At 45.8% G+C, this 6415-nt stretch overlaps 1 long non-coding RNA gene across 1 annotated transcript; it reads left to right on the forward strand.

The window, feature by feature from the left end:
• The first annotated feature begins 1416 nt into the window (after positions 1-1416).
• Positions 1417-2844, forward strand: LOC146891556 (uncharacterized). Its single transcript, XR_014997177.2, has 2 exons — positions 1417-1505; positions 2445-2844. It is a non-coding gene; the product is annotated as an uncharacterized LOC146891556 (long non-coding RNA).
• Positions 2845-6415: the final 3571 nt, after the last annotated feature.

The raw sequence follows: 6415 nt of genomic DNA on the forward strand, positions 1-6415 counted from the left end.
TCCCTGTAAATAACAGAGTTCCACATGAATGGCTTAAAAGGTCTTCAAAGTGCTCTTGACCTTCGCACATTCTCGCTATACCTGGGACGTCCTGTAAGCCTGGCTTTATTGTTGGAAATCTTATACCCAAGCTGTCCAATTCAGTAGCTTCTAGTCACATTCGGTGATTAGCACTGGAAATATGGGTTCCACCGCAAAAAACTGTTTTTTAATATTAAGAATTAAAGCTGGGACTTCATACATACTAGGCAAGTCCTGCAGCACAGAGGCACATTGTCAGGCCTTTATCTAAACTTAAGTATCCCCACGTGGCTAATGGTTACCATATTAGAAAGCACAGAAGGGGAAGAAATTCAGTAATGGTGATACGTGCACTTGGGAGAATCCCAGTACTTGGAGGCAGAGGCTGGAGGATCGTGAGTTCAAGACAAGACAGGGCTAGACAGTGAGACCTTCACTCAAAAAGCAAATTGAGCAGCCAGAAGAAGACGATGGGGAGGGTTGGTTGAAGGAATTCCCACAAGTCGGGATGGTGCTCACTTTGCTTTGACATCTTCTGCCCTGTTGTCCGAGTTTCGAAGTTACCGGATGGTGGCTGCTGACCATCAGCCAGTCCTAGCTCTCCCAAGTCTCCAACCTGGCTGTGTGTCTGCCTCCCCTGAAAGACTCCACTCAGTGTATCTGGAGGGGACTGGGCATCTGTGTTTCTCCAGCTCCACAGATGATTCTGATCTGCAGCCAGGCTTGGGAACAACTCCTTTATAGAGAGACCCAAACCGACAGCCCTTGGGCCAAATACACCCTCAAAACATATGTTCATCCCACACACTGTTTTAAAATGTTTTTAATTAGTTGCCAACTTCTACAAATTGTAGTGTTTTTTAATCTAAAAAGTGGATTTGAGTAAAGGCTGCCCCCTTCAGACACAGAGAAATTTCCTTTACTTAATACTACTTCCTTATCTCCTGTGAGCCCCCGCTCCCAAGAGGCATTTGCGTTTGAGACTTTTTCCTTACCCCCATCTATATAAATCTTTGCCATGCCCCAAATAATTATCTATATACATGTAGTAGACCATTTCTAGGATGGAGTATGACATAGTCTATCAGTATCACCTATAACCCCATGGCTGACGGGAGAATGTGGTTCTCCCACCATGGAGAAACCCTGGAAGATGTGAGGAAAGTCTTGTTGAGAGAATGAATCATCTCCAGACCATGAGACCAATCATGTTTAGTTGTTGTTCCTCGGCAGCTGTTCCTCACTACGCTGATTTCTGAGACATGGTCTTCCACTGGGCCCTGGAGCTCACTGCTTAGGCTAGGCTGGCTGGCCAGATAACTCTAGAGATCTGTTTGTCTCTGCTACCACAGAGCTGGGACTACAAGCGTGAACCTCTGTCTTCATTTTGTTGCAGGCTGCGTAATAAAATACTCCGACAAAAGCATCTTAAAGGAGGAGGGTTTATTCGACTCCCAACTCCAGGTTACTGTCCGTCATTGCAAGTAGGTAGAGACACCTCCAACTTGAACCACATTATGTTCACAGTCAAAAGCAGAGAGCAACGTATGCACACATGCGTACCAATGCTCAGCTGCCCCCTCCACTCCCATAACAATCCAGAATCCCCTGCCCAGCGAGTGGTGCCACGCCCATGGAGTGGGTATTCCTACATTATCTGCCATCATCACGATAGTCCATAGACATGCCCATAGGCCCACCCCGTCTGACATCCTCTCTTCCAGGGGAGTCTAGATGGTGTCAGTTTCACAATTAAAGTTAACCAGCACAGCTATGCCTGGCTTCTGACGAAGGTGCTGGGGATTGAATCCAGGTCCTCACGCTTGACCAAAGAGCACCCGACTGACTGTGCTATCTCCTAACCCCCCATTTTCTGTTGTGACAACAGGCAGGCCGTTAGTTCTCTCATCCTTCACCCATGTTTTCCTTCCAAAGCATTTATTTATATTCAGTATATTTACAGATAGTTAGCGCTGGTCCTCACTTGCCTATCTGTACTCCCTTGAGATTTTTCTGGGATCGCTAATGAATAAACAACATAGAAGCTGACATGATGAACTAGAAAGTTCAAAGGTCATCTAGGGGTGAAGACCAGATAGTGGTGATGGAGGGTGAGGAGGGGGGCAGAAATCTCATGTGTTTATAGGACTAGTAGATCTCCTCAGGCAAATGCATTCAAGTCCGGAGTCTCAGAGTTTTGGGAGTTTCACAGTCCTCTGGGCTGTATGGATTCATTCCTGGCCAAAGAAGACAGAGCTGGAAATAAGACACAGCGCTTAGTAATGTGTGATGCTGGGGAGGAGACCCAAACATCTATTGTAGCTCGGGGGTGGGGGTGAGACCAACGCTCTGGGTGAGACACTGTTAAGGCTTCTAGACTATCAGAAAAGGAGTTAAATACTAGGAACCAATTGTACTTCCAGGATCATCTTCGTGACAGCAGAACTTATGACTGAAGACACCGTCGGTTTCTCAGCATACATGAAATGAATCTGCGGCATCTGAATTTTTAAGCAAATCCCTACAGACATCTGTGACAGGACCGAGACGGATCTTGAAACTGCCCTCGCTCACACATGCCAACGGCTGCTTATGCCTCGGTCTGGTCAGTTTCGGACCTGACTGTTCTACTTAGGGTTGATATTCTTTCCCTCCAGGGGCAGTCGGTTTCATCAGTGCGTCAATAAACCAGGAATAACTCTAAAGCATGAAACATGCAGTATGAAACAATCTTATTTATAACTGGAAATGCTTGCATCTCCATCCTTATCTATTTCTACACATGACAGGCATCAAAAAAGTAAAGAAATAATTTTTTTCCCCCTCACAGACTGGTTTTGGCTTTCTGTTTCCGTCACTATGCAATTGCATATGTGTAGGTTTTCACACATCTTGCTTTCTCCTGAGTAGTACAATGGAGCTTTCTCCAATCTTCCTGCATCCACAGCTCTCCTTTGGTCCCCACGTTTGGTCTTCAGCCCTGCTGGGGTTGCCCAGGAGGGGACCACGGTGGACTGGATGTTCCGAGTTCCCTGACCACTGACTCTGTTGTGGAGCTAAGGCAGGGGATGGGGGTGAGAAAAGAACGATTAGAATTGGGTTCTTCTCCCGTTCCTTCCCCTGCGCTGGTGTGAAGTCTGACAGGAGCTGCATCCCTCTGCAACCACTGACTGCGGCCTGCCCCCCTCCACATTTTCAATCTTCACTGGGCTCAGTGTTCTGTTTCCTCCTTTGTCCCTTCTGCGCTTGATATGGTAATGGCTGTCCTCAGCTGCCAGCCTAGGTGTTCTCACCACCCTTTGTTCCTATCCACCCCTCTGAAAGAGGCATTTCACTAAAGGTCCTTCATGGGGATGAGCTGAAGTCAGCTTCCTGCTGGTACCATGGCTAATATGCTTCTTTTCAAATGGGTAAAGGCTTATGAAACAGGGAGAAGGAGAAATGATTGGGAAAAGACTGGTGGTGGTGGTGGTGGCGGGTGGTGGGTGGTGGTGGTGGTGATGGTGGTGGTGGGGGATGGGGGTGGTGGTGGTGGTGGTTTGGTTTTTAAAACCAAGAGTGCCAGGCAGCACATGTCTAGAGTCCCTGAACTCACTAAGGTTGAGGTAAGGGAAGCACAGAGAATGTGGGTTTAGTCTGAGCTATATAACTGGTGCCAATCAAGCTAGAACTACATAGCAAAACCTTGTCTGTACAAACAAACACAAAATGAGAACTAACCAGAGAGTGGCTAAATTAATGCTCTCCAAATGGAAAATGCTATAGTGTAAGAAATGCAAAGAGGCCTTAAAAAGACATGCCAGGATGAGACAGCCAGCTAGCTGATACAATGCACAAGTCTTCTTGGGCCACACTACAGCTTGCTAATGGTTTACTTCAGTATTGTACCAGTTTCTGGGATCACCAGACGCTCGCTCAGAATGGATGACGATAGACTTTCAGAGTTCCTCACAAAGGTTATCTCGGTAACCCCCCTATTTATTATGGGATGGAAACTCAGGACTTTAAGTTGGTAAACTGCCATTCTCTGTAAAATGATTTGTTCCATATAGATAACACAAGGCTAATCCTTAAGTGTTTACAGATTTAGGGACCCATTTGAGAGATATGCACATAAAGGAATACAGATGAAAAATCAGTTCACAAACAATAAACAAGATGCCCAGTGAGAGTAAAAGCAGAGGTTCCCCAAAGCCATAAAGTTATGAAAAATGTTGGTGCTGGGGTTGAATGTTGCCTAGGGAGGCCATAGAGGCCCCTAAAACAATAAAAGCCTATTGCCATTGATGTTGGTTACATTCCAGAATTAGATGGTAAGACCCAGTTGCCCAAGATGTCACATGGTTTGATTATAGGACTTAGACAAATAAGGCCAGGACTGAGCTAGACATGCCTCCTCCCTGGCGGCTAGCTCCTGCAGTGCTGGAAGGAACTATTAAGGTTTCTGGGGAAAATTATGGTCCAGAGTTCTATTCAACTGTGGATTCCTCATTCTTCATGATAGAAGGCACCAGATAAGATGTGTCAGATGGTGTAAAAATGACAAAAGTGGTTACAGTTACAATCAATTTTCTGGTTGGACTCGAGGTCCAGTCTACACAGGGAAACTCATAGCTGGTACCGAGAAGTTAGAAAACCCAGGGAGGTCATAGGGCCCAGGGGAAAACCAGCTGCTGGTAAATAGGTATGATGTCTTGGCTAAAGGCGAGTCCCAAAACTTGCATTTATGACTACAGGCACTCACTGTTGTCAGTCTTCATTTGGTAATCTTTATGTTTCCCATTTTTGGCCTCTTCCTTAGCTATATTTTATAGGGAAAAACCCCACCAAGACTTGCCACCAACTACACCTGAAAACAGAGGGATAAAGAGAAAAACTTAAGGTTCTCCTCCCACTAGAGTTAGACCAATGTCACATAGGTAAGACTCAGGTGGTATGGGACAATTATTCTGTCAATTATGCTTTAAATAAACACTGATTGGCCAGTAGCCAGGCAGGAAGTATAGGCGGGACAACCAGACAGGAAGTAGAGGCAGGTCAAAGAGAACAAGAGAATTATGGGAAGAGGGAAGTTCCCTCTGCAGTTCTGTCCAGACACAGAAAAAGCAAGATGTGACTACGTCACTGAAAAAGGTACTGAGCCATGTGACTAGCACAGATAAGAATAATGGGCTAATGTAACTTATAAGAGTTAATAAGAAGCCTGAGCTAATGGGCCAATCAGTTTATAATTAATGTAGACCTCTGTGTGATTCCTTTGGGACTTAATGACTGCAGGAACCAGACAGTTCAGAAACCTCCAACAGCACTGAGGTGCTATGAAAAGAAGGGACAGAAAGAATGTAAGAACCAAATGAAGGGTTGGCCTTTCTGCCTTTCATTTAGTCATTTGGACTGCATTTTTTAATATTATCACTGCAGAAATACCTCAAGATAAAGAAGAATAAGCAAGGAGATCATTGGTGTTTGGACATTCCTACACCCAATATACCCTTTCCCCACCCCCATTTAATCTATGTGGTACTATACCCTGCAAAACTAGACAACCAGGTCCTAGAAGCAATGGCTTATTAAACACAGGCTTCAGTGACAATTGCAGGACATCCCTGTAAAAACTGTTGGCTAAAAAGAACCGCAAAGCCCCCTCAAAAAAACAGTACAGGAGCTTGCCATTCTTCTTGGTTACTGGCCAGAAGTAGAGAGTAAGGAAGATTCCATTGCTGCAGACACCACACTCCTTGGATGTAAGCTGTACAGAAATGAACCTGGGACTGGTCTGGAAGATTCCTCCTGGCTGGCTCTCATGGAGCCACACGGTGCTGTGAAGGTTTCAACCATCTTATCCGGCTATGAACTGCACGAACTGTAATACCAACCTGCCGGACAAGATGTGCCTGTTGGTATAATAACAATGTCCTGACTGCTACATGGGTAAGTAGCTGCTCACCAAGTGAATTTGAGGCCTCCTTTGGAAGAGGGACTCCATGCCTAGTATTGTAAACCTACTTTTAAAGCACATGAGTCAGACCCTGAGAACCCAAGACTTATCTAAATTTGCATAGCACCCACCGCACACCAATGTGTATACCTACAGACAAATGCTACTCTCTGCCTCAAACGGAGACACTTACCTTGGCAGGAAACGGAGGTAAGGCAAAGACCCACAACTGCGCAAGATGCTGAGAATAAAGGACAGCTGAGAGCTCAATCACAGACAAGATGTTTACGCTACTCCTGTAGGCTCGGGGAATGTTGTGAACGAGGGAGCAGAGAGAACCAAGAGCTGTAGGACAGGGAGAGAATCTGAGAAGCATCAGCTTCCAAGCAGGACAGAGACGTGAGAGCCACGAACTCCTCACAGCCATGCATGCTGGCCCTGGGTCCACAGTCAGCT

This window comes from Myodes glareolus, chromosome 15 (assembly GCF_982192425.1).
Source record: "Myodes glareolus chromosome 15, mMyoGla1.1, whole genome shotgun sequence".
Classification (NCBI taxonomy): domain Eukaryota; kingdom Metazoa; phylum Chordata; class Mammalia; order Rodentia; family Cricetidae; genus Myodes; species Myodes glareolus.